Here is a 9,937-nt window from a genome sequence, read left to right as displayed (position 1 = left end):
TTTAGCAACAAGCAGTGGGACTGAGCCCTGGAAGCATAGTCCTCAGCACCTGGCACTTTTAAGGCCTGCTGCTTCTGATCTGGCCCCATTTGCATTTGACAAGGTAGAAACTGAAAATCCAAATTAAGCCACCTGAAACCAGTAAAGAACACTGTTTTCAGTCTCTGTTCCCAGTCTTTGGTTGGGGGTGTGTGTGCAGATTGGGTGACATTTGCTGTACAAATAACAGAGCAGGAACCTGGCAGAGCCCACGCCTCCTGCGCAAACAGCACGCGGAGGCCCAGGCACCGCAGGCTTTGAGAGGCGGCCAGGAGAATGGCCGTGCCTCAGGATTCCTCCTCTGTGTCCCTCTGGGCGGAGATAAAGGCAGTTCACTACTGTCACAGGGGAGAAGCCGGGGGCCTGGCTTCAAGTACAGGCTCATTTGTGAGCTTCAACAAGTCCCTACCATCTCAGAGCCTCTGTTTTCCTAGCATCCCTCCAAGAATGACAGATAAAGTCATCCATAGGATTGTCAAGAAGTTAGGACAAAAAAATAAAATAAAATAAAATAAAATAAAGGAGAGGAGGCTGGGGAGATGGCATAATGGTTATGCAAAAGACTTTCATGCGTGTGGTTCTGCAGTCCCAGGTTCAATGCCTGGCACCACTATAAGCCAGAGCTGAGCACTGCTCTGGTCTCTCTGTCTGCGTCTTCATTTCCTGCTTCCAGGGTTATCGATGGGACTCAGTGCTGACACTACAAATCCACTGCCCCTGGTAACCATTTTTTATCCCATTTAATTGGATAACACAGAGAGGCATTGAGAAAGGAGGGGGAGATAGAGAGGTAGAGAGAAAGAGACACATCTGCAGACCTGCTTCACCGCTTGTGAAGTGGACCCCTGTAGTTGGGGAGTGGGAGCTTTGAGCTTAGTACTGTGTGCACGTAGCCTGGTGCCTCAACACCCAGCCCCTCTCTGTGGATCCCTCTGTGTCTCTCATTAAAATGAACAATATGGGGGCCGGGTAGTGGCGCACCTGGTTGAGCGCACATGTTACAATGTGTAAGGACCCAGGTTTGAGTCCCTGGTCCCCAACTGCAGGGGGAAAGCTTCACGAGTGGGGAAGCAGTGCTGCAGGTGTCTCTCTGTCTCTCTCCCTCTCTGTTTCCCCCTTCCCTCTCCATTTGTGGATGTTTGTATCCAATAAATGAATAAATATAACAAAAAAAAAAAAAAGAACAATATTTAAAAAACAAGAAAAAGGGGGCCTGGGTGGTGGCGCACCTGGTTGAGCACACATGTTACAATGTGCAAGGATCCGGATTCTAGCTACCCCTGGTCCCCACCAGAAGGGTGGGAGCTTTGCTAGTGGTGAAGCAGGGCTGCAGGTCTCTCTCTCTCTCTCTCTCTCTCTGTGTCACCCCCTTCCCTCTCAATTTCTGGCTGTCTCTATCCAATATATAAAGATAATAAATTTTTTAAAAAGTGGGCTGGGGAGACAGCATAATAGTTATAGATGCTTTTTAAACTTTATTTTATGGGAGTCGGGCAGTAGCACAGCAGGTTAAGCGCACGTGGCGCAAAACACAAGGACCAACGTAAGGATCCCGGTTCGAGCCCCCGGCTCCCCACCTGCAGGGGAGTCGCTTCACAGGCGGTGAAGCAGGTCTGCAGGTGTCTGTCTTTCTCTCCCCCTCTCTGCCTTCCCCTCCTCTCTCCATTTCTCTCTGTCCTATCTAACAGCGACGACATCAATAGTAACTACAACAATAGTAAAAACAAGAAGGGCAACAAAAGGGAAAATAAATAAATACATTTTTTTTAAAGTTTAAAAAAGAGGGGAAGGGAAAGCAGGCACCACTGTGAGTTATGCAGCAGCAGGGCTGGGCCAGAAGCCTCGTGCATGCAGGCCCAGCGATGGCCACCTCAGTGAACTAATCATGAGCACGGAGGACATTTCTATGGGGCCCTACTGTTCTGTTTCCTGGTCACAGTCAAACACACTTCTCTTGCCCTCTCCTGAGGGTCCCAGACCTCACCTGGCTCCTCCTGCTTCTCTGCCCACACCCAGTCATGGAAGCCCAGGATTCTGACCCAGAAATCCCATTGGAATTATGGACACCTCTGTTCCTTGCTTGAAAGAGGGTATTTGGGCAGGGTAGATAGCGTAATGGTTATGCAGAGACTCTCATGCCTGAGGCTCCAACAACAACAACATCGATCACAACAATAATAATAACTACAACAAAAAAAAACAAGGGCAACAAAAGGGAATAAATAAATATTTTTTTAAAAAAAAGCTTTAAATAAAAAAAAAAGCCCTAACAAAAAGATAAATGATCCTTCTGGTCTGCACTGAGATGTCATAAGGTGTCCCTATTATGACTATTTTTTTAAAAATTTATTTTATTTATTTATTCCCTTTTGTTGCCCTTGTTATGACTATTTTTAAATGGACTCTGAACAGCAGCTACTTAGCCAGTGGCCACAGTTCTGCGGGTGGGTGGTGGCTATTCTTGTATTTAAAGCACCTGTTGCTGTTTCCAGGATGCTAACATTTACTTTGGTCTTTATGTCAATGCCATTTGTCCGGAGAGCCAGCTATGGGGCCTTTCTCTTTCAACATTGCTCCTGAACGGTGCTTTGCGGACAGGAAAATAAACACTCAGGGGAGATAAGGGGAGCACCAGGCCCTGCAGAGCTGGTGGGGGAGGTGCAGGGAGGCTTCCTGCCCTGTGGTCTGCTCACTGGCCTCGCCCTGTGTTACTTTACCCAGAGATCCCTCAGTGCCCTGCCTGCTCTTGGCCTCTTTCTGTTTTAGCAGTTTCACTGACTCACGGCAGCTTTCCGGCCAGTGGAGCGCTAGTGAAGCGGGAAAAATGGAAGGTTAGACAGAAAGCAGATTAGCTAAGTGCTGGGCTGTGGGAGAATGGGAGGGGGCTGCTTGGGGATGATGAGAACTCTTTCTGTATTGATTTATTTAATATGCCCTTTTGTTGCCTTGTTTATTATTGCAGTCATTATTGTTGTTGTTATTGATGTTACTGTTGTTGGCTAGGACAGAGAGAAATGGAGAGAGGAGGGGAAGACAGAGAGGGGGAGAGAAAGACAGACACCTGCAGACCTGCTTCACCGCCTGTGAAGCGACTCCCCTGCAGGTGGGGAGCCGGGGGCTCGAACCGGGATCCTTACTCTGGTGCTCTTTGTGCCACGTGCGTTTAACCTGCTGTGCTACCATCCGACTCTTTTTTTTTTTTTTACATGATTTAAGATGTGATAGAAGTGGTAAGTAATGATTCCATGAACGTACTAAATGCCACTGAATCGTCCACTTCAAAAATGGGGACAGTAGTGCAGACGGTGAAGCGCACGTGGCACAAAGCGCAAGGACCGGCGTAAGGATCCCGGTTTGAGCCCCCGGCTCCCCACCTGCAGGGGAGTCGCTTCCCAGGCGGTGAAGCAGGTCTGCAGGTGTCTGTCTTTCTCTCCCCCTCTGTCTTCTCCTCCTCTCTCCATTTCTCTGTCCTATCCAACAACGACGACATCAATAACAACAGCAATAATAACTACAACAATAAAACAACAAGGGTAACAAAAGGGAATAAATATTTAAAAATAAATAATAAAATAAGATACAGTAATTGGTCCATGTGTAACATGTCTCAGTTTTCCACAGAACTGTACCCCCCCACTTAGGTCTCCTCCACCATCATCCTCCAGGGCCTGAACGCTCTGCCCACCCCAGAGTCCTGGACTGTGGTGCAATACACCACCAGCAACTCTTATGAAAACAGACAATGGGGGGTCTGGCAGTCGTGCAGCAGGTTAAGCGCACATGGCACAAAGCACAAGGACCAACCTAAGGACCCCAGTTTGAGCTCCCGGCTCCCCACCTAAAGGGGGGTTGCTTCACAGGTGGTGAGGCAGGTATGTAGGTGTCTTTCTTTCCCCCTCTGTCTTCCCCTCCTCTCTTTATTTTTTTCTGTCCTATACAATAGCAATAACAACAATAATAAAAACAGCAACAATGAACAACAAGGGCAACAAGGGGAAAAAAATAGCCTCCAGGAGCAGTGGATTCAGTGCAGGCACCGAGCCCCAGTAATAACCTTGGAGGCAAAAAAGAAAGAAAGAAAGAAAGCAAACCAACAATAGTGATATCCAATAGGCTGTGACAGATATTTCACCTTTTTAAAAATTTCTTGTTGCCCTTGTAGTTATTACTGTTGTTGTTATTTATGCCATTGTTGTTGGATAGGACAGAGAGAAATGGAGAGAGGAGGGGAAGATAGATTTAAATTTTTTTTAATCTTTATTTTATAAAGGTAGTGAGAAATTGAGAGGAAAGGGGATATGTAGAGAGAGACAGAGAGACACCTGCAGCCCTGCTTCACCACTCGTGAAGCTTTCCCCCTGCAGGTGGGGACCAGGGGCTTGAACCCGGGTCCTTGCACACTGTAACATGTGCGCTGAACCAGGTGCGTCACCACCCGGCCCTGAGAGATTTTTTTGTTCCCCACCTGCAGACCTGCTTCATCGCCTGTGAAGCAACTCCCCTGCAGGTGGGGAGCCAGGGGCTTGAACCGGGATCCTTATGCCGGTCCTTGCACTTTGTGCCACCTGTGGTTAACCCGCTGCGCCACCACCCGACTCCCTTTTTGTTTATTTTTTATTGTTTTTTACATTTTATTTATTAGATAGAGACAGAGAGCAAGTGAGAGGAAAGAGGAAGGTAGAAAGGGAGAAAGACAGTGGTTTGTGAGGCGGCACTGTAGATAAAATATAGGACTCTCAAGCATGAGGTCCTGAGTTCAATCCCCAGCATGAATAAATACAATCTTAAAAAAATAAAAGAAAGAAATGGAGAGACAGCATAATGGTTAGCAAAAGATTTTCATGCCTGGGGACTGGGCGGTAGTGCAGCGGGGTAAGCGCACATAGCGCAAAGCACAAGGACAAAGCACAAGAAGTAAGGATCCCGGTTCGAGCCCCTGGCTTCCCACCTGCAGGGGAGTCGCTTCACAGACAGTGAAGCAGGTCTGCAGGCATCTATCTTTCCCCCTCTCTATCTTCCCCTGCTCTCTCCATTTCTCTCTGTCTTATCCAACAACAACAACAGCTATGACAACAACGATAAACAACAAGGGTAGCAAGGGGGAAAAATAGCCTCCAGGAGCAGTGGATTTGTAGTGCAGACATTGAGCCCTCGAGGCAAAAAAAAATGATTATCATGCCTGAGGCTCCAGCGTCCCAGGTTCAACCCCCAGCACACTGCCATTAGCCAGAACTGAGCAGTGCTCTGATCTTTCTCTCTTTCATTAAAAGAAACGTTAGGGAGAGTCGGGCAGTAGCACAGCAGGTTAAGTGCGCATGGCGCAAAGCTCAAGGACCAGCACAAGGATCCCGGTTCAAGCCCCCAGTTCCCCACCTACGGGGGGGGGAGTCGCTTCACAGGCAGTGAAGCCAGTCTGCAGGTGTGTATCTTTCTCTCCCCCTCTCTGTTTTTCCCTCCTCTATTTGTCTCTGTCCTATCCAACAACAATAACTACAACAATAAAACAACAAAGGCAACAAAAGGGAATAAATAAATAAATATTTAAAAATAAAAATAAACGTTAGGGTGTCGGACAGTAGCGCAGCAGGTTAAGCGCATGTGGTGCAAAGCTCAAGGAGCAGCACAAGGATCCCAGTTCGAGCCTCTGGTTCCCCACCTACGGGGGGGGGGGGGTGTCGCTTCGCACACGGTGAAGTAGGTCTGCAGGTGTATCTTTCTCTCCCTCTCTCTGTCCTCCCTTTCTGTTTCGATTTCTCTCTGTCCTATCCAAAATCAACAACAGAAATAACAACAACAACAACAACAATAATAACAACAATAATAAACAAGGGCAACAAAAGGGAAAAAAGGCCTCCAGGAGCAGTGGATTCGTAGTGCAGGCACCGAACCCCAGCGATAACCCTGGAGGCAGAGAGAGCGCGAGTGAGAGCGTGAGAGAGAGCTTTAAACAGAATGTTCATGACTGATTTGACTTTGCAGACATTTGGCTTGTTGGCTTCAAGACTCCCTGCTGGAGAGCTGGGGTCTTTATTTTGTTGCCCAGGATGGAGCCCAGGGCCTTACATCTGCAGGCATACTCCACCACCAAGCTGCACCCTTCACTGCAGCCGGGCATCTTTGCGCCATGTCGAGGTTCTGGACTTGAATCTATCTTTTCTTTTCTTGGATCTATTTTTCATGAGATGTTGGTACTTTACAGAGTGCAGACTTTCAGAGTCTTATTGACAAAGTCTCGATTTGACCAAGAAGTAATACTTGATAGAGAACACTCATTAGCACCCCAAAGAACAGCAAGACCATGTTCTCATAATATGGACGGTCTTTTTTTTTTTAATTAAATTAAAAAAAATTTATTTATTCCCTTTTGTTGCCCTTGTTGTTTTATTGTTATTACTGTTGTTGTTGGATAGGACAGAGAGAAATGGAGAGAGGAGGGGAAGACAGAGAGGGGGAGAGAAAGACAGACACCTGCAGACCTGCTTCACCGCCTGTGGGGAGCCGGGGGCTCGACCCGGGATCCTTGCCCCGGTCCTTGCGCTTTGCGCCACCTGCGCTTAACCCGCTGCACTACCGCCCGACTCCCTATGGACAGTCTTTTAAATCCACTACATCAGTCTTTTTGAGAAATGCCTTATAGCTGTACCTTTTCTTTTGCTTACCTTTATTTATTGGATAGAGACAGCCAGAAATCGAGAGGGTAGGGGAGATAGGGAGAGAGAAAGAGAGACACCTACAGCCCTGCTTCACCACTTACAAAGCTTCCCCTCTGCGGGTGGGGGCAGGGGGCTCGAACCCGCGTCTTTCAGCATTGTAACATGTGCGCTCAACCTGGTGCGCCACCACCCTGTCTCCAGCTGTACCTTTTCTGGTTTCTGTTTTCCTGATGTTTGACTTCCCGCAAGGAATAAGCCAAGTCTGCTGGGCCGCCACCACACAGAGCTGCAGGGCCACCTAGTGGCTAAATGTTTTCAGTGCAAGTGCAAGTGAGGGCTATTGGTTTTCATCTGATAGGACAGAGATAAATTGACAGGGAAGGTGGAGAGAAGAGAGGAAGAGAGACACAGAGGCACCTGCAGTCCTGCTTCACCACTCGTGAAGCTTTCCCCCTGCAGGTGGGGACCGGGGGCTTGAACCTGGGTCCTTGCGCACGGTGACATGTGCGCTCAACCAGGTGTGCCACCCCGCCCACCCAGGTTTTCTAGCATTAAGGACCAGCCCGCGCCATTTTTATACAAGTTTTGAAATTCATGTTACAAATGTCTCTACAACCTTAAACTTTTGGGTGGCTGAGATTTAATGAGATAGTGCAGGTGTGTTGCACCTGGTAAGTGTACGCCTTACCATGCACAAGGACCAGGGTTCAGGCCCCCTGGCCTCCACCTGCAGGGGGGAAGCTTCATGAGTGGTGAAGCAGGGATGCAGTTGTCTCTCTGTCTCTCCCTCTCTCTCTATTCCTTCCCTATAATTTTCTCCCTTCCCTGTCAAAATAAATGAAGTTTAAGATATATATATTTTTTTCTTCCATATTTAGTTTTATTTTTTTATTTTTTATTTTTTAAAATTTTTTATTTAAGAAAGGATTAATGAACAAAAACATAAGGTAGGAGGGGTACAACTCCACACAATTCCCACCACCCAATCTCCATAGCCCACCCCCTCCCCCGATAGCTTTCCCATTCTCTAGCCCTCTGGGAGCACGGACCCAGGATCGTTGAGGGTTGCAGAAGGTAGAAGGTCTGGCTTCTGTAATTGCTTCACCGCTGAACATGGACGTTGACTGGTCGGTCCATACTCCCAGTCTGCCTCTCTCTTTCCCTAGTAGGGTGGGTCTCTGGGGAAGCTGAGCTCCAGGACACATTGGTGGGGTCTTCAATCCAGGGAAGCCTGGCCGGCATCCTGGTGGCATCTGGAACCTGGTGATTGAAAAGAGAGTTAACATACGAAGCCAAACAATTTGTTGTGCAATAAGATATATTTTTTATCAGGTGGGGGTATAGCATAATGGTTATAAAATGAGACTTTCATTCCTGAGGCTCTCAAGTCCCAGGTTCAATCCCCCACACTACCGTAAGCCAGAGCTGAGCAGTGCTCTGTTAAAAAAAAGATATATTGTTTGAGGCTCTCAAGTCCCAGGTTCAGTCCCCCACACCACCATAAGCCAGAGCTGAGCAGTGCTCTGGTTAAAAATAAATATATATTTATAAGATTTGATGAGATGTTTGTTATTTTATTTTTTCAGGCTGGAACTGGGATCCTTATGCGAGTCCTTGCGCTTCTCACCATGTGTGCTTAACCCACTGTGCTACTGCCCGACACCCCCTATTTAAAAAAAAAATAAATTTTATTTTCATTTGATAGGACAGAGAGAAATTGAGAGGGGAGTGGGAGATAGAAAAAAGAGAGACAGTGTAATAGTTATGTAAAGGCCTTTCATGCCTGCAGCTCCAAGTTCCCAGGTTCAATCTCCAGCACCACCATAAGCCAGAGCTGAGCAGTGCTCTGTTTTCTGTCTTTCTCTCTATATCGATCTCATTAAAAAATATATTTTAGGGAGTCGGGCGGTGGCGCAGTGGGTTAAGCGTACGTGGCGCAAAGCGCAGGGACCGGCGTAAGGACCCCGGTTCGAGCCCCCGGCTCCCCACCTGCAGGGGAGTCGCTTCACAGGCGGTGAAGCAGGTCTGCAGGTGTCTGTCTTTCTCTCCCCCCTCTCTGTCTTCCCCTCCTCTCTCCATTTCTCTCTGTCCTATCCAACAACAAAGCAACGTCAGCAATGGCAATAATACCGCAACGAGGCTGCAACAACTAGGGCAACAAAAGGGGGAAAAAATGGCCTCCAGGAGCGGTGGATTCATGGTGCAGGCACCGAGCCCAGCAATAACCCTGGAGGAAAAAAAATATATATATATATTTTTTTTTTTTAAAAAAAATAGAGAGAGAGAAAAATCTGCAGACCTGATTCACCACTTGTGAGTCATCCTCCTGCAGATGGGGAGCCAGGGCTTGAACTCAGGTCCTTGAGCACATCCTTCCACATAGTGCTATGTGCGCTTTATAGCTCAGCTCCCTCTCTTTCCCTATCTTCTCCCTCAATTTCTCTCTGTCCTGTCAAATGAAGGGGGGAAAATAAAAGGAAAAAAATTGACCACCAGAAGCAGTGGATTCATCATGCAGGTATCAAGCCCCAGCAATAACCCTGCTGGAAAGAAATAATAATAATAATAGTAATAATAATAATCAGAAGGGTTTGAATTAAGATCTCAGAGCAATTCCTTGCAGCTGGAGTGAGCCAACGAGGCGGCTGTCCTGTTCTTGTTTCGACCACCAGGGGGCAGTAAGAACATTGGAATGTGTGCTGCTATTACAGGTCCGAGGCTCAGGTTGGTGGGGAGAGACGCATACCCTCTGCTTTGGCTCCTCCTCCGCCTGTTCCTCCTCCAGGATTATTGCTGGGGCGCAGTGCCTGCACTATGAATCCACTGCTCCTGGAGGCCATTTTCCCCCCTTTTGTTGACCTTGTTTAATTGTTGTAGTTATTATTATTGTTGTTTTTGATGTCGTCATTGTTGGATAGCACAGAGAGAAATGGAGAGAGGAGGGGAAGACAGAGAGGGGGAGAGAAAGACAGACACCTGCAGACCTGCTTCACCACCTGTGAAGCGACTCCCCTGCAGGTGGGGAGCCAGGGGCTCAAACTGGGATCCTTACGAAGGTCCTTGAGCTTAGCTCCATGTGCACTTAACTCACTGCGCTACCACCCGACTCCCATATATATATATATATATATATATATATATATATATATATATATATATATATTTAACCAGAGCACTGATCAGCTCTGGCTTATGTTGATGTGGGGGATTGAACCTGGGACTTCGCAGCCTCAGGCACGAGGGTC

This window comes from Erinaceus europaeus, chromosome 6 (assembly GCF_950295315.1).
Source record: "Erinaceus europaeus chromosome 6, mEriEur2.1, whole genome shotgun sequence".
Lineage (NCBI taxonomy): Eukaryota > Metazoa > Chordata > Mammalia > Eulipotyphla > Erinaceidae > Erinaceus > Erinaceus europaeus.
This window is presented reverse-complemented; position numbering follows the sequence as displayed.